Source organism: Bubalus kerabau, chromosome 2, assembly GCF_029407905.1.
Source record: "Bubalus kerabau isolate K-KA32 ecotype Philippines breed swamp buffalo chromosome 2, PCC_UOA_SB_1v2, whole genome shotgun sequence".
Lineage (NCBI taxonomy): Eukaryota > Metazoa > Chordata > Mammalia > Artiodactyla > Bovidae > Bubalus > Bubalus kerabau.
The window spans coordinates 152088031-152113319 of NC_073625.1; the positions used below are offsets into that span (position 1 = coordinate 152088031).

The 25289-nt window shown below is 38.3% G+C and overlaps 2 long non-coding RNA genes across 2 annotated transcripts; one reads left to right on the forward strand and one right to left on the reverse strand.

Moving 5' to 3' along the window:
• Positions 1–1774: 1774 nt before the first annotated feature.
• On the reverse strand, positions 1775–23265 carry LOC129643938 (uncharacterized). Its single transcript, XR_008710612.1, has 3 exons — positions 23131–23265; positions 21762–21818; positions 1775–2237 (listed from the first exon to the last, which is right to left on the reverse strand). It is a non-coding gene; the product is annotated as an uncharacterized LOC129643938 (long non-coding RNA).
• On the forward strand, positions 16826–24562 carry LOC129643937 (uncharacterized). Its single transcript, XR_008710611.1, has 3 exons — positions 16826–16921; positions 17900–17959; positions 23738–24562. It is a non-coding gene; the product is annotated as an uncharacterized LOC129643937 (long non-coding RNA).
• The last annotated feature ends 727 nt before the right edge of the window (positions 24563–25289 follow it).

Genomic DNA, 25289 nt, shown 5'->3' on the forward strand with positions numbered 1-25289 from the left:
TATTTCCCATGAAGTGATGGGACCAGATGCCATGATCTTTGTTTTCTGAATGTTGAGCCTTAAGCCAACTTTTTCACTCTCCACTTTCACCTTCATCAAGAGGCTTTTTAGTTCCTCTTCACTTTTTGCCATAAGGGTGGTGTCATCTGCATATCTGAGGTTATTGATATTTCTCCCGGCAATCTTGATTCTAGCTTGTGCTTCTTCCAGTCCAGCGTTTCTCATGATGTACTCTGCATAGAAGTTAAATAAGCAGGGTGACGATATACAGCCTTGACGAACTCCTTTTCCTATTTAGAACCAGTCTGTTGTTCCATGTCCAGTTCTAACTGTTGCTTCCTGACCTACATACAGGCTTCTCAAGAGGCAGGTCAGGTGGTCTGGTATTCCCATCTCTTTCAGAATTTTCCACAGTTTATTGTGATCCACACAGTCAAAGGCTTTGTTATAGTCAATAAAGCAGAAATAGATGTTTTTCTGGAACTCTCTTGCTTTTTCCGTGATCCAGCAGATGTTGGCAGTTTGATCTCTGGTTCCTCTGCCTTTTCTAAAACCAGCTTGAACATCAGGAATTTCACGGTTCACATATTGCTGAAGCCTGGCTTGGAGAATTTTGAGCATTACTTTACTAGCGTGTGAGATGAGTGCAATTGTGCGGTAGTTTGAGCATTCTTTGGCATTGCCTTTCTTTGGGATTGGAATGAAAACTGACCTTTTCCAGTCCTGTGGCCACTGCTGAGTTTTCCAAATTTGCTGGCATAGTGAGTGTAGCACTTTCACAGCATCATCTTCCAGGATTTGAAATAGCTCAACTGGAATTCCATCACCTCCACTAGCTTTGTTCGTAGTGATGCTTTCTAAGGCCCACTTGACTTCACATTCCAGGATGTCTGGCTCTAGGTGAGTGATCACACCATCGTGATTATCTGCGTCATGGAGATCTTTTTTGTACAGTTCTTCTGTGTATTCTTGCCATCTCTTCTTAATATCTTCTGCTTCTGTTAGGTCCATACCATTTCTGTCCTTTATCGAGCCCATCTTTGCATGAAATGATCCTTTGGTATCATATATGAAAGCCTTCTTCAGCGATCAATGCAAAGAAATAGAGGGAAACAACACAATGGGAAAGACTAGAGATCTCTTCAAGAAAATCAGAGATACCAAAGCAACATTTCATGCAAAGATGGGCTCGATAAAGGACACTAGAAAAAGACCCCTAAAACTGTCCTGTTCAAGGAAAACACGTCAGTCTTACACTATTATAAAGCATATGTTGGAACTAGAGGGATGGGTAGGAAATAACCGCCTCTTTCTAACCTCATCTTCCCTTTAAGTTTAGCCCGGTCAGCTGAGTAACTACCCAGGTTCTCCTAGGTAATCTATTATTAGGACAAGGTACTCAGCTGTATTAAAGACCATTCAAAGTTGGGTTAAGATGAGAAAATGGGTGAAGTGGGGCCAGACAGTTTTGAGCAAGAGGGAATCAAACAAAGCAAAGCAGTCATTTCCAGAACATGCCACCCACTTCTACTAGTGTAGTTCCCCACCTGGACCACTGTCAAGTCCACCTGGAAGGAGGTTCTAAAATAAAGGTTCCCAGTCTCAACCCCACATAACTGACTAAGATGCCCCAAGATGTCCATCACACAGCCCTGTTCTAGATGGTAAAAAGATAAAAGCATTTCTCTTCCTCAAATAAATCTCTAAACTATGACAGTGACAATCTGATATTATTTTTCAAGTAAAGACCAGTTTGGCAAAACACTATGCTTTCTATACTTCTCCAAAATATATTTTAGATGCTAATCTGACATTTTCCCACAAGTCCCCTTTTTATATTCTTCTTTATCCAAGTGTAACATACACTCCTTGATGTAGTCCTTTCAGGTCAGTCTTCATCTCTCGGCTGTTTATCCCTTCATTTTCCTTAGGCAGATAATCAGAGTACCTGTCAATCCACCAGGCGGGAAATCATTCAGAAGAAACATTGAAAATAGAGGTGTTAGAGGTGTTGTCTGCTCTCCTGAGGGATGTGAGGAACAAAGGTTAAACAATGCCGCCCCCACGGTCCAGGCGTCCTGCGCTTGTCTGTCTCTGATACAAGAACAGTGGCTCAGAACGGCATCTGTGGGGACTTAAATTGTGGAGTCGTGCTTCCCTTGACATGGCAAATCCAGCTGTCTTTTCTTACCACTGGGCATCTGTGCTCGTTAACACCTTAAAAGTTCTCCTCCTCTCTATAAAGGTGAATACTTCAGATGAATTTAATCTTCTTCATTAGAATAAGTACCAGCAAAGAGAGTTACACATCTGTTTTATTCTACAAAGAATGCTATTTAGATACACGTACTTTTATTTCTCCAGCTCATTTCTTTATGATTAAATGTGGTGGGCAGGACTGGAGGGGGTGGTTAAGAGGGTAGAGAAAAGCTGCAAAAGCACTTAATGGAATGCATTACTTTTTGATTTGAGATGTCCTTCATGTATTTAGTATCTGACTTTTAAAACATGACACAAATGAACTTAGCTACAAAACAGAAGGACACAGAGATGTAGAGAACAGACTTGTGGTTGCCGAGGAGAAGAGGAGACAGGGGAGGGATAGACAGGGAGTTTAGGGTTAGCAGGCACAGAATATTATATGCAGAATGGGTAAGCAATAAGCTCCTACTGTATGGCACAGGGGGGCTGGACTCTATTCAATATCCCATGGTAAACCATAACAAATGAATACATATGTGTGTGTGTGTGTGTGTGTGTGTGTGTGTGTGTGTGGTATAACTGAATGACTGTGCTGTATAGCAGAGACTAACACAACATTGTAAATCAACTCTATTCAGTTTTTTAAAAAAGAAACTGACTTTTCATCTTCAGGAGGATACAGGTACATTAACCATGTCTGAGCAAACACAGAACCCTGGCTCTTTGTGCTGTCAGATCTTCCCAAGGAGCCAAAGTAGGGCAGCCACCCAGTAGGAATAGTGTTCAGTTCCCTGCACTGAAGCTGCTGTTATACACTTGCCATTTTTCCTCTCCTTTTGGGGGCCATGTAATGAACAAGCGCCCCCTCACTGACAATTGCTTCATCCTACAATCTGGGGCGACGTATTCTGTGGGGACCCAGCCATTATTTATCAGGGCACATTTGCACAGAAGGCAGCTGTGTGCAGTCTGTGGCGAACAGAGAATCCAAGCAGGAACATTCAATTGGGAGCTTGCTGTGAATCTGCCAAGAACTCTCCTGAACTCATTATTTGGGAAAGAACGAGAGTGAAGTGAATAAAGATCCAGGAAAATGCAGCCCGTTTCTTTGCGGTGGCTTATCTGTACCTTGTCCTGCATAGATGGCTTGCTTTAAACATCAGTGCAGTACCATTTCTCTTTTTCCTTTTGGAATTAGGTTATAAGTGGTTTCATTGTTGGTGTTTTTTTCCTAAATACAGGTCTTTTAGAGAACTTTTATCAAAACAACATTTTCCAGCACTTCTTTGAGTTTATTGGCCCATTCTAATCCAAATTATTTTGCATAAATATCATGATGATTCAATGAAAATAAAGCTAGATTCCCCTCTTTCCCTATAACAGTCTTGCTCCTTGTTTCTAAATCTCAATGAAGATTTAGACAGTCATGCAATTTGATGAGCACATTCTGTTAGACCACACCAAGCAATATACTAGAAAGCGTAAATTTGCAACTGCACTTAAAGTTCATGATAATTCTATACAACAAGCACAGTCACTGCAGTCTCATTGGTGGAGAAAATTGATGTTCCCAGAGGTTAAACTAATTGATGAAAGTTGGGCTTAAAGGGTGAGTCTGGAAATTGAACCTGATGCCAGTGCACACAGTAAATCCAGTCCTTTATACAACACCATTAAAATAACACTAATAGACCCCTGGAGAGTACAATACATCCAACCTAGATTTCTTCTCCTTCATCAGACAGAGATGGCAGAGCGAAAAAAAGAAAATGACAAGCTTCTTCAAAGTTTCTTCAGTCAAAAAATTCACAGAGGAAATAAATAGATCAATATTCGCCAAGAAACTTACACTGTGTCATCAAGACAAAGTGTGTATGTGTGTGTGTGTATTTGTGTGTGTTACAAACTCAAATGAGGATGTGAGCTGATTACATCCTCTCACTCTGTGTCCATGAAGTGTCCAACCAAGAAACACCCAGGCTACTGTTATTTTCTGTTCTTTCCTTTAAATTCCAATGGAAGAGCAAAAAAACTTATTTCAAAGTGCCAGAAGTGGATAGATTACACACAATTCAGCCCTAAGAGTCTGTCTAATCAATGTACTGGCCCGTATTTTTCACATTTTATGGGACAGCAGGGAAAATTGTTGAGAAGAGCCAATTTGCAGCTGTGTTCTTAATTATGCCTTCTATGTGAAAGGAGGCAAATTTTTCAGCGAGAGACTGCAGCTGCATTCATAAGGCAGGAAGCCCCTGTGTTGACAGCAGATAACGGAATGCCATAATGGCCCCAGATGCCAAGGTGGGTGCTGCCCCCTCTCCCTGTGGCCGGGTCAAGCCACTTGACTCCTTTGTGCCTCAGTGAATCCTGCTGCCAAAGTGTGTTCAAGCAGCAGGAGTGAACTGAAAAACAGATGCTATATGTGGATAGAACTGTCCTGGATAATTATATTACCCCAAGTCACTGTCACTTGCAAAACAGCAGAGTTCAAAAGTTGCTTCCTGCCCTGAGTGTCTTTGAGCTGTTGCACTGCTGAGTCATCATTGCCTCTCTCTCTCACATGGGGCAGTTAACGCTGGCCCATCTTGGAATGAAAAGTATAAAATCCTAGGGTACTGATTAGTATAGAGGGGAAGAATGACAGACTGCCACCTCCAATGTGCAAGAAATACAACTTTATTTTTCTACAACTGAACTCAATATTTAATAAAATCCCTATTTCCTGAAGGAAAGAAAGAGGGCAGTTCAAGGACCATCCCATTTTCCCTGAAATGCAATTTACTATCAGATTGTTTCTGTGGCTTGCAAAAAGACATTGGGTTATCAATTGTGTCTGAGTGTGTGTGTGTGTGTGTGTGTGTGTGTGTGTGTGTGTTGGCATCCCTTAAGATGTCATGATTCCTGTCGTGTGACAGGTGGTCATTGTTGCATTGTTCCTTGTTCCTCAACGCATGGCTCCTCATAATTCCCAGATCCCTCTAGATCATGAACACACATGATTCTGTTGCTATAAGCAATTCTTTGAGGCTAGCTGATGCTTTTCACCTCTCCTGGGCATCATTTAGGGACAAAGGAACCCTTCTACCTTTCTGCTGTCACTGAGGCAGGAGGAAAAACTTAGGGTCCCTCAGAGTAAGCAGGCACAAGACCCCACTCCTCTCAGGTTCCCAATGCTACTTGAATTCATGTCCTGTACTCTACCCTGGAAGTGAGGAGGATGGCAAAGGATACAGGGCTCATCTTTCAGGAACACACCTAATTCTAGTATGATTTCACTAACCCTCCTATTCTCTCCTTCTCTCTTAATTCAGGAAAACTTCATCTGGGCTCAGGTTGTCTACACTCTGAAGCCCTCCAAAGCCTGGAATTTCTGTTTCTGCTGTAACATTCCTAACAAAAGACATGGATGTCTGTTGATCAGATAGAAAGGAAGAATACATGAATTCAAAGCTCAAATGCTCCCATCCTAACATTAGGTTCATTGGCCTTACCCTGAGTATACCTGAGTGAGTTTATCTGTTTTCTTTCTATCCCAAACCCTGCCAAGTGAAAAGAACATGATGATGTCTGCTTTAGCAACTGGAGGCCTGATCTCCATCTAGTAAGCACTGGGTGAGCCATACTGATTATTAAAATAAATATTGACATTGTTCCATCTTGGTTGGGAAACAGAAGCTGTCCAAGGTTACAAGTTTTGCCACTGCTAACTGTCAACCCCAGGCTCTTCACCAGAACCTGCCTGAACATCCCAGGGAATGAAACCTGTCATACCTAGGGGGCTACAGGATTCTTCTACCGCATGTACTTAGAGTCCATTCCTATTGGTCAGTTCTTATGCCCGAGCAGTCATGACATGTTTAGAATTTTACTCCCAGCTATTTCCCTGAAACTTAGAGAGGACAACCCAGGGTGATTACTCCTGGGGAATCCTGGCACTTGAAGGTGCATATCCATCCTTTAGACAGAGTTGCTCAGAGCTGTGAGTTACTGCTGAGTTGCTGGATGGGAACCACTAATGGTAAAACTGGAGAATCCTATTTACATATCAAGGCTAGTCCTAAAAAAAAGCACTGGAGTTTGTTCAGAGCAACCTCAGTTTGAGCTCCCAAAGTCTTAGGAGTTTGACCAAACAACCTCTTTATGTCCCAATCTCTATAGGAAGTGGCAATAATTCCACCTGTATCAGAGAGAACAAATAAAATATCAAACGAATGTAATGATCATCTTTCCTTCCTGTATACTTCAAACTAGAAACAATTAGGTAGGTCAAATCAAGGTGTGATGGGGTGGGGCAGAGAAGAGGGAAGGTAGTCACAGCCCTACTCAGAGGGTCAGAGCCTGAGTGGTAAGGTGGGAGACCATGGGGCAAGGCAGAGAGGAAGAGTGCTCCAGCAGGGATGGCAGTGGCCCACTTGGAAGTTTGGTGCCTGAATGGGATGGGAAGTAAAGATTCATGCAGGGTTGGGGTGGAGGGGAACAATGATTCTGTACAAGAGATTAATCAAATGAAAAGTACAAATTGAAAATAAAGAAGTTAAGTTTTTCACTGTTGGAGAAGGAAGTTACAATATGGAAAGAGGCAAAACTAGAAATCAACTTTGTAATGTTAGCTTAGAATTGGAAATACAGCTCTCCCTTGACTTACAATGGGCTTGTGTCCCAATAAACCCATTGTAAGTTGAAAATATTGTAATTCAAAGATGCAGTTAATACATCTAACCTACTAAACATCACAACTTAGCCTAACCTACATTAAATGTTCTCAGAACACTTATATTAGCCTGCTGCTAAGTCACTTCAGTTGTGTCCAATTCTGTGCGACCCCATAGACATCCCTGGGATTCTCCAGGCAAGAATACTGGAGTGGGTTGCCATTTCCTTCTCCAGTGCATGAAAGTGAAAAGTGAAAGTGAAGTCACTCAGTCGTGTCCGAATCTTCACAACCCCATGGACTACAGCCTACCAGGCTCCTCCGTCCATGGGATTTTCCAGGCAAGAGTACTGGAGTGGAGTGCCATTGCCTTCTCCGTATATTAGCCGACAGTTGGGCAAATTCATCTCATACAAAGACTATTCTATAAAAATGTACTCAAGATCCTGTGTAATTTATTGAAAACTATACAGAAAGTGGAAGAATGGTTGTATGGGTACTGAATGATTGTAAGTGTGTGTCCGTGCTCGGTCACTTCAGTCATGTCTGACTCTTTGAGACCTACGGACTATAGACTATAGCCCACCAGGCTCCTCTGTCCATGGGATTCCCCAGGCAAGAATATTGGAGTCAGTTGCTGTGCCCTCCTTCAAGGGATCTTCCAGACCCAGGAACTGAACCCATATCTCCTGCACCTCCTGCATTGCAGGCAGGTTCTTTACCCACTGTGCAACCTGGGAAGCCCCTGACTGTAAGTGTATTGGTTATTTATTCTTGTGATCATGTGGTTGACAAGGAACTTCAGCTCACCATGCTGCCCAGCATCAAGAGGGTGTATTGTACTATATATTGCTACCCCAGGAAAAGATCAAAATTCAAAGTAAGATTTCTACTGAATGCATACCATTTCTACTTCCATACCATTGTAAAGTTTAAAAATCCTAAATTGAACCATAATAAATCAGAGATGAAATATATTAGCATAACTCATAGTTTTCAATCACACCGATACAGAAATAAACATGTACTGTACATATTCTCACTCACAGATACACACAGACACATATTTCATAGGTCTATTCAATGAGCAGCTCTGAGAACCAGATGTTACAAGAGCATTGAGCACATCTACTGCCAGATCTTGGTTTCTAAACAGCATTATCCACTAAAAGAAAGCAGGATTCCTTGGAAAATTAGCTGGAGCAGAGAAAATACAAAACAATCCTGAAATTCTATATCAAAAAGTTTAAAAGGGGCTTTAAAAATGACAGAAAGATGTTAAGAGAACAGAGAAGTAGACTTTAAGGACCTTCAAATCCAGGTCAATTTGAACATCAAAATAAATAACAATAGTAACAGATTATACTCATAAAATAACATAAGAATCTATTTGACTGTACTGATTTAAATAAATGAATGGAGAGTTTTTTCTTACAATAGTATATCAACTTATAGAGGCAGAAAACAACTGAATCATAAAAATCATCATTTGGCAATTGTCATAGATATAATCTATTTTGTTATTAATTTATTAAACACCAGTGAATGCTAAGCCAGTGAGTGTGATATTGTGATATGTGATACTGACAAAGTCTCAAAATACCACCCTTTAAAATATCTATTAAGTATAAAGAATAAAAAAAGAAGAAACTCCACAGTGGATAAAATTGACACACACCACCTCTGTGAAATGATTAAAGTCAACATCACCAGTAAAGAAGCAAATAAAAATTGTGTAACCCCTGAGTAGATGCAATGAAAAGAAGACAAAATCGTGTCTGATACAATGACCAAAAATACATTAACTGAATTTTTTCAAAAAGAATCAAATCTAAATTAGGGATATTCTAAAAAAAACAGCCAGCCTATAATCTTGAGAAAAGTTAGGGTCAGGCATAGACTGAGGATTACAGATGAAAGTAGATTAAAGGAATTTGAGAATTAAACTCAATGTATTATCCTGAACTAAATCCTTTTGTGATATAGGACACTAGGACAACTGATAAGACTCTGAAGGCGGTCAGAGAATCAGATTACTGTAATATATCAATGTCAATTTCTAGACTTTTACTATTCTGTGTGGTTACATAGAAGAATATTTTTTGATTGAGATTAGAAACTATTTTAGGACGATGAAGCAACATGTCAGCAACTTACTCTGAAAAGAGTTGAAAAAAGTTTCTTGATTCTTGCTGTTTTCCTCTACATTTGAATTAGTTTAAAATAATTTTGAACTAAAAGAAGTGAAAAATATAAGAATATAATAAATATATTTATTCTTTTAAAAGTAGGAATATAATATATATACATATATATAGTTAAGAAAAATAACCTATGCAAAGGAAGAGAGAGAACTAGAATTGGCCTACAATAGACACAAAAAGGCAAATACTGTAAGATTTCACTTATATGTGGATTTGAAAATAGTCAAACTCATAGAGGAGAGTGGAATGGTGAACTTCCTGAGCAGCAGGGAGGGGGAGTGGAAAGGTGATTGTTAAAGTGTACAAAGTTTCAATCATGCGAAATAAGTAAGTTTCAAAGACCTATTGACACTACGCAACATAGTGCCTATAGCTGACAATACTGTATTGTAGTCTGAGAATATACTAAAGGAGTAGATCTTATGTTAAATATGCTTACCACAAATAATAATAATAGAGGCAGGAGGAAACTTTAGGAGGTGATGACTATGTTCACGGCCTTGATGGTGGTGACGGTTTCCAGGTTATAGGAACAGTGAAAGTCTCAGTCATATCCAGCTCTTTATAACTTCATGGACTGTAGCCCTGCCAGGCTCCTCTGTTCTTGGAATTCTTCAGGCAAGAATACTGGCATTGGTAGTCATTCCCTTCTTCAGGGGATCTTCCTGACCCAGACATCAAACCCAGGTCTCCCATATTGCAGGCAGATTATTTACTGACTGAGCTATTAGGGAAACCCCTCAGGGGTGTACGCTTACCCTCAAAATCACTAACTTTTCATATTAAAACTCACCATATATTAAATATGGACAGCATTTCACACGTCACTCAACCTCAATGGTTTAAAAAAAAAAAAAAAGAACTAGAACTGACTCACGTTTGCTGCCAAGTACATAAATGTGATGAGTATCTGTCCCTTTGCTCTGTCAGGATAGAAAGAGCCTTTTGGGCATGTTGTCTGATCCAGCCATGTATTAAAACAAGGGGAGTAAAAAGAATGAGATCTGGAGAATTAAGGACCAGAGAAAATAAGTGATTAAAAACACTTAAAGGATACATCACTATATTATTTCAAATAGTTTTAAGGGACTAATAGTTCTAATGTATATGAGAAATACAAAGCATGGGCATGTATCTTTAAATCTAGAATATTAAAAATGTGCTCTTTAATGGCTCACATCATTATCACTGTTAGCTCTCAACCAGAAACAAAATCAATTAAAAATGATTTTAATATCTCTCATTTCTTTAGCCAAATAAAAGCAGCAAAATTAGTCATAATGGAGTTAATTACCTTTTCATCAAAGTACTGGCAGTGGCAATCTGACTTCTACTTCCTTGTAAAACCCCGATGTCTGAAAGATTCCTTAATTACACACATAGCTTATGCAAAGCAAAACCCAGCCCAATTCTCACATCTATTACCACAGAAAGAACTTCAAATTACTTTCTATGGCTGAATAGAGAAACTGCCTGAAAAATGCTGACCCAAACCTTCTCTTTCCTAATGGTAAAGAAATTGAAACAGATCCAGGAGAGTTGTCAAGGAGACAGAAAAACAAATTAACAAAGTATAGTGTTGTGGTTAAGAGCACAAAGCCTAGAGCCTGACTCCCTACCTATAAATTCTGGCTCTAACATTATAAAGCTGTGTGTTCTTGGGGAAGTTACTTAACCTCTCTGTGCTTTAGGATTCTCATCTGTATAAATGAAGATTATAATAGTATCTACTGTATAGAATTTCATTTTATCCAAAGTACTATAAACTGTAACTGCCTGATGATAATCAGTGGATATTAGTTATGACTTAAATTGCTATTATTTATAACCTTTCTTTGGAGAAGGCAATGGCACCCCACTCCAGTACTCTTGCCTGGAAAATCCCATGGACAGAGGAGCCTGGTAGGCTGCAGACCATGGGGTCGGGAAGAGTCGGACACGACTGAGCGACTTCACTTTCACTTTTCCCTTTCATGCATTGGAGAAGAAAATGGCAACCCACTCCAGTGTTCTTGCCTTGAGAATCCCAGGGACGGGGAGCCTGGTGGGCTGCCGTCTATGGGGTCGCACAGAGTCGGACACGACTGAAGCGACTTAGCAGCAGCATAACTTTTCTTATATGGCAGAAGCATTCACTTCAGAATAGAGACCTAAGAGTTACTCAGATTCTTTCATATTTCATAGCCAAATATCCCAGTAGACACAATAAAACCATATTATATGCAAAGCATGCCAATTGTAATGCCTTAACTAATTTGACTATTTGTGTCAAAGCAAATAAACCAAGTTGATCTGTCAAACAAATTACATCAGCTATTAGACTGAAAGTTCAAATCATGTTGTGTGTTTCCAGATAATCTATTATCTGACTAGTTTGACCAATAAAGCCAGTAAAAACAGACTATTCCATTTGTACACAAAGAAAAATAGTAATAGTCTAACCTTCCCAGAGTGCTTTAACATTAATCTTGGATACTGGTGGGAACAACTTTTTTTTTTAATTGACGTATAGTTGACTTACAATATAGTGTTCATTTCAAATGCATAGCAAAGTGATTCAGTTATATATGTTTTCAGATTACTTTCCATTACAAGACTGGGAGCTGACTGAGGCTCAGATCATGAACTCCTTATTGCCAAATTCAGACTAAAATTGAAGAAACTGTGGAAACCCTCTAGACCATTCAGGTATGACCTAAATCAAATCCCTTATGACTATACAGTGGAAGTGAGAAATAGATTTAAGGGACTAGATCTGATAGACAGAGTGCCTGATGAACTATGGATGGAGGTTTGTGACACTGTACAGGAGACAGGGAGCAAGACAATCCCCAAGAAAAAGAAAAGCAAAAAAGCAAAATGGCTGTCTGAGGAGGCCTTACAAAGAGCTGTGAAAAGAAGAGAGCTGAAAGGCAAAGGAGAAAAGGAGAGTTATACCCATTTGAATGCAGAGTTCCAAAGAATAGCAAGGAGAGATAAGAAAGCCTTCCTCGGTGATCAATGCAAAGAAATAGAGGGAAACAATAGAATGGGAAAGACTAGAGATCTATTCAAGAAAATTAGCGATACCAAGGGGACATTTCTTGCAAAGATGGGCTCAATAAAGGACAGAAATGGTATGGACCTAACAGAAGCAGAAGATATTAAGAAGAGGTGGCAAGAATACATGGAAGAACTGTACAAAAAAGATCTTCATGACTCAGATAATCACGATGGTGTGATCACTCACTTAGAGCCAGACATCCTGGAATGTGAAGTCAATTGGGGCTTAGGAAGCATCACTATGAACAAGCTAGTGGAGGTGATGGAATTCCAGTTGAGCTGTTTCAAATCCTAAAAGACGATGCTGTGAAAGTGCTGCATTCAATATGCCAGCAAATGTGGAAAATTCAGCAGTGGCCACAGGACTGGAAAAGGTCAGTTTTCATTCCAATCCCAAAGAAAGGCAATGCCGAAGAATGCTCAAAATACCTCACAATTGCATGCTAGCAAAGTAATGCTCAAAATTCTCCAAGCCAGGCTTCAGCAATACATGAACCATGAACTTCCAGATGTTCAAGCTGGTTTTAGAAAAGGCAGAGGAACCAGAGATCAAATTGCCAACATTAGCTGCAACATCGAAAAAGCAAGAGAGCTCCAGAAAAACATCTATTTCTGCTTTATTGACTATGCCAAACCTTTGACTGTGCGGATCACAATAAACTGTGGAAAATTCTTCAAGAGATGGGAATACCAGACCACCTGACCTGCCTCTTGAGAAATCTATATGCAGGTCAGGAAGCAACAGTTGGAACTGGACATGGAACAACAGATCAGTTCCAAATAGGAAAAGGAGTATGTCAAGGCTGTATATTGTCACCCTGCTTATTTAACTTATATGCAGAGTACATCATGAGAAACGCTGGGCTGGATGAAGTACACGCTGGAATCAAGATTACCAGGAGAAATATCAATAACCTCAGATATAAGATTCCACCCTTATGGCAGAATGAAGAAGAACTAAAGAGCCTCTTGATGAAAGTAAAAGAGGAGAGTGAAAAAGTTGGCTTAAAGCTCAACATTCAGAAAACTAAGATCATGGCATCTGGTCTCATCACTCCATGGCAAATAGATGGGCAAGCAATGGAAAGAGTGGCTGACTTTATTTTTCTGGGCTCCAAAATCACTGCAGATGGTGATTGCAGCCATGAAGTTAAAAGACGCTTACTCCTTGGAAGGAAAGTTATGACCAACCTAGACAGCATATTCAAAAGCAGAGACATTACTTTGCCAACAAAGGTCCGTCTAGTCAAGGGTATGGTTTTTCCAGTGGTCATGTATGGAAGTGAGAGTTGGACTATAAATAACGCTGAGTGCTGAAGATTTGATGCTTTTGAACTGTGGTGTTGGAGAAGATTCTTGAGAGTCCCTTGGATTGCAAGGAGATCCAACCAGTCCATCCTAAAGGAGAACAGCCCTGGGTGTTCATTGGAAGGACTGATGTTGAAGCTGAAGCGCCAATACTTTAGCCACCTCATGCAAAGAGCTGACTCATTTGAAAAGACCCTGATGCTGGGAAAGATTGAGGGCAGGAGAAGAAGGGGACAGCGGAGGATGAGATGGTTGGATGGCATCACCAACAAAATGGACACGGGTTGGGTGGACTTCAGGAGTTCCTGATGGACAGGGAGGCCTGGAGTGCCATGGTTCATGTGGTCACAAAGAGTCGGACACTACTGAGCTACTGAACTGAACTGATGGCTTATTACAAGATATTTAATAGAGTTTCCTTTGCTATACAGTCAATTATTATCTATTTTATGTGTAGTAGTTTGTATCCGTTAATCCCATACTCCTAATTTATCCCTCCCCTTTGCTAACTATAAATTGTTTTCTATGTGTGAGTCTGTTTCTATCTTATATATAGAATTATTTGTATTATTTTTTAGATTCCATATATAAGTGATATCATACAAACATTTGTCTTTGTCTGAGTTACATATTACTTAGTATTATATTTCCTTATTCTGATCATCTCTAGGTCCATTCATGTTGCTGCCAATGGCAATATTTCATTCTTTTTATGGCTGAGTAATACTACATTGTGTGTGTGTGTGTGTATATATATATATATATATATATATATATATATATATATATATTTACACATACACATGACATCTACTTAATCCAGTTGTTTATGAGCACTTGGATTGTTTCTATGTCTTGGCTATTACAAATTGTGCTGCTATAAATATTAGGGTACTTGGATTTTTTTAATTTTTTGTTGAAGTATATTTAAATTACAATCTTATGTTTCCTTCTGGTATACAACAAAGTGATTTGGTTGTACATAAAGACATTCTTCATATTATTTTCCATTCTAGGTTATTATAAGATACTGAATATAACTTCTTGTGCTCTACAGAAGGTCCTTGTTATTCATCTATTTTATGTATAGCACTGTGTATATGCTAATTCCAAACTCCTGATTTATCCCCCTTTTCCCTTTGGCAACCATAGGTTTGTTTTCTATGTCTGTGGGTCTATTTCTATTTTATATATAAAGTCATTTGTATCATATTTTAGAGTTCATATATAAGTGAAATCATATGATGCTTGTCTTTGTTGGAACTACTTCATTTAGCATGATAATCTCTAGGTCCTTCATGTTGCTGTAAATGGCATTATTTGATTCCTTTTATGGCTGAGTATTACTCCATTGTGTACACAGACATCACATCTTCTTTATCCATTCATATGTCAATGGGCATTTAGGTTGCTTCCATGTTCTGGCTATTATAAGTAGTGCCGCTATAATCATTTGTGTACATATATCTTTTTTATTTTTAAATTATGAAAGTATGATAACACATTTACAGGAGACTGGAAAATAAACAACAAAGTTACATATAGTGCCACTGAATATTATAATTATTTTTAAGTAGATAAATTAAGATTTTTAGTTGAAGTTTCAGCATCAAACTCTCAAAAATTAATATAATGAATAGACAGAATAGAAGGGTATAGTAGACCTGAAAAGCATTATGAACCAATTCAACATAATAAGATTTATACAATTTTCACACAACAGCAGAATACAAATTCTATTCAAGTTCCCATAGACTATAATCCAGAAGACACTGGAATATACCTAGGGACATAAAGCAAGGTACAAAAATTTCATGGTCCAAAGATTTGAAATACAGAGTCTGTTCTCTTATCACTATGAAATTATGTTAGAAATCAATATCAGAAGATATTTGAAAATGAAAATAACCTACATATTTTCAATTGCAATATGACATTTATCAAGAGAGATCTTTGATTTAGGCATTGAAACTCTCAATAGAGTTAAAAGACTGGAAAAACACAGAGGGCAATTTCAGAGAAGAAAGCCTTTAAGTGAGAAATTAATATCAAAATGAGAAAGTAATATGAAGGATACCTTAAAAATCCCATGTATTTGGAAATTAAAAGTCCATTTTTAAATGATGGCTGTATTTGAGAAGCCATAACAAGGAAAATTAGAAAGTATTTGTAACAGAATAAAAATAAAAAGATGGCTTCCCTGCTGGCTCAGATGGTAAAGAATCTGCCTATAATGCAGTAGACCTGATTTCGATCTGGGTTGGGAAGATTCCCTGGAGAAGGGAATGGCAACCCACTCCAATATTCTTGCCTGGAGAATCCCAAGGACAGAGGAGCCTGGCAGGTTGCAGTCCATGGGGTCATAAAGAGTTGGACCTGACTGAGCGACTTATACTTTACTCCACTTTGAAAATGAAAAGAGAATTTAACAGAATTTGTTTCATGCAGCTGAAGCTGCTCAATGCAACTAAATACCATGTGGAATCTTGAATAAGGTATGAAAACAAATAATGGACACTAGCATAAAATTTTATGAAATTTGAGTAAACTCTGTATTCTAGTTAATAATACTGTATCACATGTTAATTTCCTATTTGTTTTCTTTTTATAACATAGTATTTCTTTATATTCTCAGAATTGGATTACAAGCTTCATTCAAATTTCTTTTTAAAAAATCACGCTTTCTAGAATTTTAGCAGTAATTTTAGGTGCCAGAATAAACGGAACTATGTCAAAGTTTTGAGTGAACAGGAGTTAGAAATCTAGCATTCATACTTAGTAAAACAAGTGGAACAAAAATGTTATAATTTTTTTAGCTAAGTAAAAATTTTCAAGTTTTCTGAAATATATATATTATATTATATGTTATATGTACATATCTGTGTATACAAGAGTTTTTATTTTACACTTGATAAAGGCTTGAGAAGCTACAAAAAAAGAGGTGGAGAAATTGGAAAACAAACTAAATGAAATGGGAGCACTGAATTATTAAATAGAAAGAGAGAAACAAACTAAATAAAAGTAAAAGATCATCATATAGCCCAGTTGTTTTTAAACATGGCTGCTCATTGGAATCACATCTAGAGCTCTGGAGAAAAAAACAATACCTGGGCATTTGTATTTTTCAAAAATTTCCAAGATAAATCAAATGTGAATTTCAATTATACAAAGTGTCTATAGGCTTTTATATTAAATGGTAGTTCTGGTGATACAGAATTCTATTATTTTCTGTTGACTAACCTTGATAAAATGGTGTTAAAATGAATGATAGTTACATATTCACAATAGAAAAAGATGTTAATCTGTTTTCACAATCTGTAGCCAGACAAAAAATAAAACATAATTACAATTGCAAACCATAATGGAAACATGATTAACCTAACAATATAAATACACACAATTTGAGGAGTTAAGTAGAGTGATGTGGTTAGTGGAAGTGCATACATGCACATCTTTTCATCCACTCAGCCAATCTTTGTCTTTTGGTTGTGCATTTAATCCATTTACAGTTAAGGTAATTATTGATATGTATGATCCAATTACCATTTTCTTAATTATTCTGGGTTTATTTTGTGTAGGTCTTTTCCTTTTCTTGTGTTTCCTGCCTCTAGAGGCTCCTTTAGCATTTATTGTTAAGTTGATTTGGTGGTGCTGAATTCTCTTAACTTTTGCTTATCTGTAAAGCTTTTGACATTATCAAATTTGAATGAGTCTTTCTGGGTAGAGTATTCTTGATGGTAGTTTCTCCTTTTTCATCACTTTAAATATATCATGCCATTCCCTTCTGGCTTGTATAATTTCTGTTAAGAAATCAGCTGTTAACATTATGGGCATTCCCTTGTATATTTGTTGGTTTTCCCTTGTTGCTTTTAATTTTTTATCTCTGCCTTTAATTTTTGTTAGTTTGATTGCTCTGTGCCTCAGTGTGTCCCTCCCTGGGTTTATCCTGCCTGGGACTCTGTGCTTCCTGGACTTGGTTGATTATCTCCTTTCCCATGTTAGGGAAGTTTTTGGCTGTTATTTCCTCAAATATTTCCTCAGGTCCTTTCTCTCTTTCTTCTGGGACCCCTATAATGTGAATCTTGGTACATTTAATGTTGGTCTCAGAAGTCTCTCAGGCTGTCTTCACTTTTTTTCTTTTCATTTTTTTTTTTTCTATATTCTGTTCTGCAGCAGTGATTTCCACCATTTTGTCTACCAAGTCACTTATCTATTCTTCTGTCTCAGTTATTCTGCTACTGATTCCTTCTAGTGTATTATTCATCTCTGTTTGTTCTTTAGGTCTTTGGTAAACACTTCTTCCATCTTTTCCATTCTTTTTTGGAGATCCTGGGTCATCTTCACTATCATTATTCTGAATTCTTTTTCTGGAAGGTTGCCTATCTCCACTTCATTTGTTTTTCTGGGGTTTTCTCTGGTCTCTTCATTTGGGTCATAACTCCCTAAATTTTCATCGTGATTAACTTTCTTTGATGTGGTTTTGTTCTGACAGCTGCGAGATTCTAGTTCTTCTTGCTTCTTCTGTCTGCCCCCTGGTGGATGAGGCTAAGAGGTTAGTGTAAACTTCCTGATGGGAGGGACTGGTGGTGGGAAGAAATGTGGGTCTTGCTCTGGTGGGCAGGGCATTACTCAGTTCAGTTGCTTAGTGGTGTCCGACTCTTTGCAACCCTATGAACTGCAGCATGCCAGGCTTCCCTGTCCATCCAAGAGTTGGAGCTTACTCAAGCTCATGTCCATAAAGTCAGTGATGCCATCCAAGCATTTCATCCTCTGTTGTCCCCTTCTCCTCCTGCCCTCAATCTTCCCCGGCATGAGGATATTTTCAAATGAGTCAATTATTCACATCAGGTGGCCAAAGTATTGGAGTTTCAGCTTCAACATCAGTCCTTCCAATGAACGTTCAGGACTGATCTCCTTTAAGATGGACTGGTTAGATCTCCTTGCAGTCCAAGGGACTCTCAAGAGTCTTCTCCAACACCACAGTTCAAAAGCATCAATTATTTGGCGCTCAGCTTTCTTTATAGTCCAACTCTCACATCCATATTTGACTACTGGAAAAACCGTAGCTTTGACTAGACAGACCTTTGTCTGCAAAGTAATGTCTGTGCTTTTTAATATGCTGTCTTGGTTGGTCATAGCTTTTCTCCCAAGAAGCAAGTGTCTTTTAATTTCATGACTGCAGTCACCATCTGCAGTGATTTTGAAGCCCAAAAAAATAAACTTGGCCTTACTCAGTCAAACTTTAATCAGATTATCTGCTAATGGGTGCCACTGTGCTCCCTCCCTGTTAGTTGTTTGGCCTAAGGCAACCCAGCTGTGGAGGCTATAGGTTCTATGGTAGAGCTAATGGTGACCTCCAAAAGGGCTAACGCCAAGGGAAACCTCCCAGAGCTGTTGCTCCCAGAGCCCCCATCCTTGCAACAAGCCACTGCTGATTCATGCCTTCACAAAAGATCCTCTAACACTAGCAAGTAGATCTGATTCAGTCTCCTAGGGGGTCACTGCTCCTTTCCCCTGGGCCCTGGTGCATGCAAGATTTTGTTTGTGCCCTCCAAGAGTAGAGTCTCTATTTCCCTCAGTCCTGTGTGTGTGTATGTGCTGTGTGCTAAGTCACTTCAGTTGTGTCTGACTCTGTGACTAGTCTAGTGGAAGTCCTGTAATCAAATCCCACTGGCCTTCAAAGTCAAATTCCTTGGGGATTCCTAGTCTCTTTGCCAGATCCCCAGGCTGAAAAGCCTGATATAGGGCTCAGAACCTTCGCAATAGTGGAAATACTTCTCCGGTATTATTGTTCTCCAGTTTGTGGGTTGCCCACCCAGTGGGTATGGGATTTGATTTTATCATGATTGCACCCCTCCTACCATCTCATTTCAGCTCTCCTTTGTCTTTGGACCATGCAGTATCCTTTTTTGGTGGCTACCAGCATCCTCCTGTTGATGGTTGTTCAACAGCTAGTTGTGATTTTTGTGCTTTCCTGTATCTTTTTGAATTAGAGTTTTCACGAGCTATATGCCCTAGAGTGGGATTGCTGAATCATATAATAGCAATATTTTTAGCTTTTTAAGGAAACTCCATATTGTTCTCCAGGTGACTGTGCCAATTTATACTTCTACCAACTGTATAGGAGGGTTCCTTTTTTTCCACACCTTCTCCAGCATTTATTATTTGTAGACTTTTTGATAATGCCCATTATGACCAATGTGAAGTTATACCTCATTGTAGACTTGTTTTGAATTTTTCTGATAACTAGCAATGTTGAGCTTTTTTTTCATGTGCCTATTGGCTATCCGTATGTGTTCTTTGAGAACAGAAATATCTCTTTTCAAGTTAGAGCTTTTGCTTTTTCTGGATATATGCTTAGGGGTAGGATGACTGGATCATATGGTAGCTCCATTTCTAGTTTTTAAAGGAAGCTCCATACTGTTTTACAGAACAATTGTTTTAAATTCAATATTGGATATGTCCTCCCACAACTACAAAGCCTGAATAGGGCTTTAAGGGATATAGAAAGTAATGACAGGATATAGAAAGTAATGACAGAAGCTTTTCTCTTCATATTAACATAATATTTCTCTAATAGCAAAGTTATCATCATATTTTTAAAACTAAGAATGATTCTTGAGGTAAATGAGTCTCTTTTCTGTATCCAAATAAAAGAGAGGAAACCAAGAAATTAAAAGATAATCATTTCTGATTAAACAAGATACAATTGTCTAGGTTAAAAAAAGAAAACATCAAAACTAGCATTAAAAGAGGAGAAATAAACAAGAAAAACTGTTGTAACCCATGAAATAGGTTAAGAGTCAACTACAAATTGGATAAAGTTCCTACCAATTTACAACAAAAGGATAATTTTTTTCAATAATGCATGTTATGAATAGTCACATAGAAGAAATTCAAGTCACTCATAAATATGTGAAAAGGTATTCCATTTCACTAGTCACCAAGAAATGCAAATTAAAGCTAAATTGAAACACTATTTTTCACCTATAAGAGCAAAATGTTTAAGAAAATAATATCTAGTGCCAATGGAATACATCTCAGCAGAAGAGTGAATTGCTACACCATTTTGGAACCTGATTTGGATTAAATAATAATTAAAATTATAAATATACACCTCTTTTGTTCCAGAAATCTCACTTCTATAGAAAAAAAAAAGTAACGAGTAAATATGTGTTTGGTATGACTATATATATATATATGTACATATGTGTGTATGTGTGTGTGTATATATATATGTGTGTGTATATATATATATAGTCTATGCATACACATAATGGGCTTTCCTGGTGGCTCAGAGGTAAAGAATTTTCCTGCCAATGCAGGAGAGGCTGGTTCGATCCCTGGGTCAGGAAAATCCCCTGGAGAAGAAAAGGACAACCCACTCCAGTATTCTTGCCTGGGAAATCCCAAGGACAGAGAAGCCTGGCAGGCTATGCTCCATGGGGTTACAAAGAGCTGGACACATCTAAGTGACTAAACCATAATAATAATATATACACATGGTATTCATTTTCTGTTGCTGTTACAACTTACCAGAGACTTAGTGGTCTACAATACCAACTTATTAGGGCAACACAGTTACAACTCTGGAGGTAAGAGGTCCTAAAATCAAGGTGTCAGCAGGGCTGCATTCCTTTTGGAGGCTCCCTTTACAGCTTCTAGAGGCTGTCTCCTTGCCTTTAGCAGGTTCCCAAGGTCACCTCCATACCTTGGATCCTGGCCTGGTTCTGGCATCAGTCTGACTTCTGCTTCTATCATCACATCTTTTCTGACTCTGATCCTTCTGCCTCCCTCTATGAGGACCCTTATGATTACAATGGGCTGACCTGGATAACTCAAGTTAATCTCCCATATCATTGATCCTTAGTTTAACCATGTCTGCACAGTCTTGTTGCCTTGTAAGATCATATATTCACAGGTTCTAGGGATTAGGACTTGAATATCTTTGGGAGGCCATTATTCTGCCCACTACATTTATAAATATATACACACACACATATATTTGCTATTCAAAAAGTATATCGTAGTGCTCATGAGGTTTAATATCATCAAAACAAGCAAGTGAAGTAAGTCAGAAAGACAAGTATCACATGATGTCGTTTTTATGTGCAATCTAAAAATGGTACAAAAGAACTTATTTACGAAAACAGAAATAGAGTTACAGATGTAGGAAACAAACATGGTTATCAGTGGGGAGAAAGAGGAGGGAGGGATAAGCTGGGAGATTGGCTTTGACATATTCACACTGCCCACCTGCCCTCTCAGTCACTTCAGTTGTGTCGGACTCTGGCAGCCCCATTTACGTAGATATACACACTACTATATAAAATAGGTAACTAATAAGAACTTACTGTGTAGTACAGGGAATTCTACTCAATACTCTGTAAGGTCCAATATGGGAAAAGAATCTAAAAAAGAGTGGATATATGTATAACAGATTCACTTTGCTATACAGTAGAAACTAACACAACACCATACACCAATAAAAAGAATTATTCCAACTTACCCAACAGTCCCAAATTCCCCTCCTTTTATACTTTTTCTTTATCCATACCACTTACCACATTCTAACACACCCTGTAATCCAATTTTTATTATGTTTGTTGTTTACTGGCCATCTCCCTGACTCTAACATAAGCTCCATGAGGGTGGGGATTTTGCTTTGTCCATAGGCATTTCCCAGGAGTTAGAACAGTGCTTGACACATAACAGATGCTCAATAAGTATCTACTAAATAAATAAACACAGGAATATTTATGGGAACATTGTTGTGTAAAAAAAAAAAAAACCTTGAGAAACACTGAATGCTAACAGTAAGGAAATAATAAAAGATAAATAAATTTAAAAAAAACTTCTAATGTAACATTAAGTAAAAATACAGACTGCAAAATTCTATATGCATCATTATTTCAATATGTAAAAATTTTAAGTAGATACGTAACCAATGATTACAAATAACTTGGCCACATTAAAATGTGTTTCAATGGGCAATTTTTGTCCTGGATTTCTTGCATTTTAATAGCTTTCATAATAAAGTAACTAAAAAGAAAATATAAAGAAATCTTGACCTATTATATTTTCATTTTAAAAAATTCTGAAAGAAGCATTTTCATTGATTTTTGAAGTAGAAAACACTCCTTGGTTAATTCATCTTTTTCCACATGCAAACACATTCAGTCCTAGAACATATCACTCTCAGTCTTTCTCTAGCATTAGAAACTGAATACTTCCCAAAATAAACTGCTAATGTACAATATAAATCTGCTAATTAAACCTATTTAGCACTGGGAACAGTAAAAGTAAGTTTACTGTTTTTCTCTCAATAATATCATTATACTATTTTACACAAGCAATATACTTCATAATTACCTTTCAAATTGCTTTCAAGTAATTTACCCTTATTATTCTTTTTTAAAAAATTTATAAGAAGTTGGTAGAGCAGATATTCTTAGCCTAATCTTATAAATGAAAAGGAGAAAGTTTGAATGACTACCCAAGGTCACTCAGCTAGTTAAGTAGGAAGAGTGCCCAGTTACCCTGTCTTGTATTTCAGTGTTTTTCCATTTTTCTCAGTAGAAATCTGACAGTCACATTCTTAGAGCAGTTTTTTAAAGTACCAATGAAATATTTTATCAAGACTCTCCTGTCTTCAGCTGAGGTGAAAGAAAGTGAAGTCGCTCAATAGCGTCTGACTCTGAGACACTATGGACTGTAGCCTACCAGGCTCCTCCATCCACTGAATTTTCCAGGCAAGAGTACTGGAGTAGATTGCCATTTTCTTCTCCAGGGGATCTTCCCAACCCAGGGATTGAACCTGGGTCTCCTGCCTTGCAGCTGAGGTGATCACTCACCAATTGCTTTTCCTTTAGGGTAGAAGAAAAATTGGATTTTCTAACCACCAGATCATAGTCATGAGTCACCAGTAGGAATAAAGATTAGGTTATTTAGAATGGCAGTTTCACCCCTGCTAATTCATAGCCACCCAAAGAAAGAAAGTTGATAGAAAACTAAATAAAGTCAATAACACAATATATGTTCTAAATAAGTGGGCCAAAATTAGTTCTTTTGATACTAAGGAAAAATTTTCACCAAGGTAAGTTAATGTCCAACTATTTTTATTTTCATTTTTCAGTTGACAGGATTAAATATAAATGAACATTTTCCCCTTCCCTACCTCCCAGAGGAAATAGAACAGGCTAGGAAAGCCTGGGAAAAGGATAAGAAAAAAGAAAAGGAAGGAACAAATATGACTAGAAAACATTTTCCCCTTTAGTGTTGTGTTGTCCTAATCCACCTAAACTAGTCCCTTGCTTATTTTTCCCTTTAGAGGTGATTGACTTGTGCTGATTCCTTACATTCTCACTTTCCACTGGTGAAGAGCAGCCTGCATTTGCAAGATGGATAACTTGGCATGGAGTCACTCTCTGAGGCCAAGTAAAGAATGAAGATGCCTCCTCTTCCAGTAGGCGTCTTCCCCCTCCACTGGACCTTCATCATCAACTGACTTCATTACTACTACATGTTCCTGTGCCCACAAGCTAAGAAGAGATGGAACAGAGAAAGGACGCAAAGAAGAGAAAATTGCAGTACAGAAGGGAGGTGCCAATGGTATCCAGAATTTCTCTTAATAATCTTCTACCAAGACCAGATAGAAATGCAGCACTTTTCTTAGTGTATATAGCTGACTACTTATACTTTGACAGCTCTGTCACATTTCCATGAGTTACCAACCGCATCCCACCCCACCTCACGCCACAAACCACTGAGAAGTTGAATTAGTGGAGTCTGTGCTGAATCTATGAGGGGGGAAAGAGAGAGAGAGAGAGATGGAAACCATAGTACTGAGGGCTCCAGCAGAATCAAGAACAATGTAGTGTCAGATTTTAGCCGCAAGAAAATGTTTAAAAAGAACTCCTACCAAACTTGGACTTTTCAAAGTGGCTCGAAAATTGCGGGTTCCTGCCTACTTATTGATTCCTTAGCCCTAAGAAGTGTTGGTAGCTGCCCAGGTGTGGTATTGATGGTAGCGGTGATTGTTGTAGTGGGGTTGGTCTATTCTGATTTTGCTTTCATTTAATATCAAGTGTTAGAAATGTAAAACACCTTTCAGTTTCCCCTTACATTTTCATAAACAAGATATTCAGGTGGGGATATTATAAACGTAACACCAGAATTTTGAGTGGCCACAAAAAATAAAATGTATGGATTCTTGAGATTTATTCTGACAGTGGTAAATGTTTTCACATCATATAATTTTACAGTATGATCAAAAATTCTCCAGAAAGTAATTAGCTGAATAAAATGCAATATCATGCAAATGTAGTCCTTTTAAGATATTGCTCTGACAATCAGCATTAATAAAGCCTGCCGGGGACCAGCCCCGGCTGATCCAGGGTATTCGAAGGAGAGACGGCTAGGCGAGGGTCAGGGAATAACTGCTTAATTACACTTTAATTAAGGATACAAAGAGTAATAGAATAAGGATAGCTCAGTGAGGAAATTCAGTGGAGAAAAGCGGCTGAAATAAGGATAGCTCAGTAGGAAAATTCAGTGGAGAAAAGAAGCTGAGTGGCTTGGTTTACGCGGAAAATCAATATAACCCGTGACACCAGGTTAGCTCTGACCACGGAGGCCGCAGGCGCCCTCTCGAATAGCGGAAGGTGCCCCACCTTAGACACCTTCTCGAGTGGGTCTTAGAAGCCCAGGCAAATAAATGGTCGCAGAGGACATCCGCGCTCCAGATGGACGCTCAGCTGGAATTTGGGAGAGATAGTGACATGGGGAGACCAAGTTTCAGTGAACAAGGCCCGCACTTTATTTTCCAAAGTAGTTTTTATACCTTAAGGTATGCATAGAGGATAATGGGGGAAGGGGTGGAG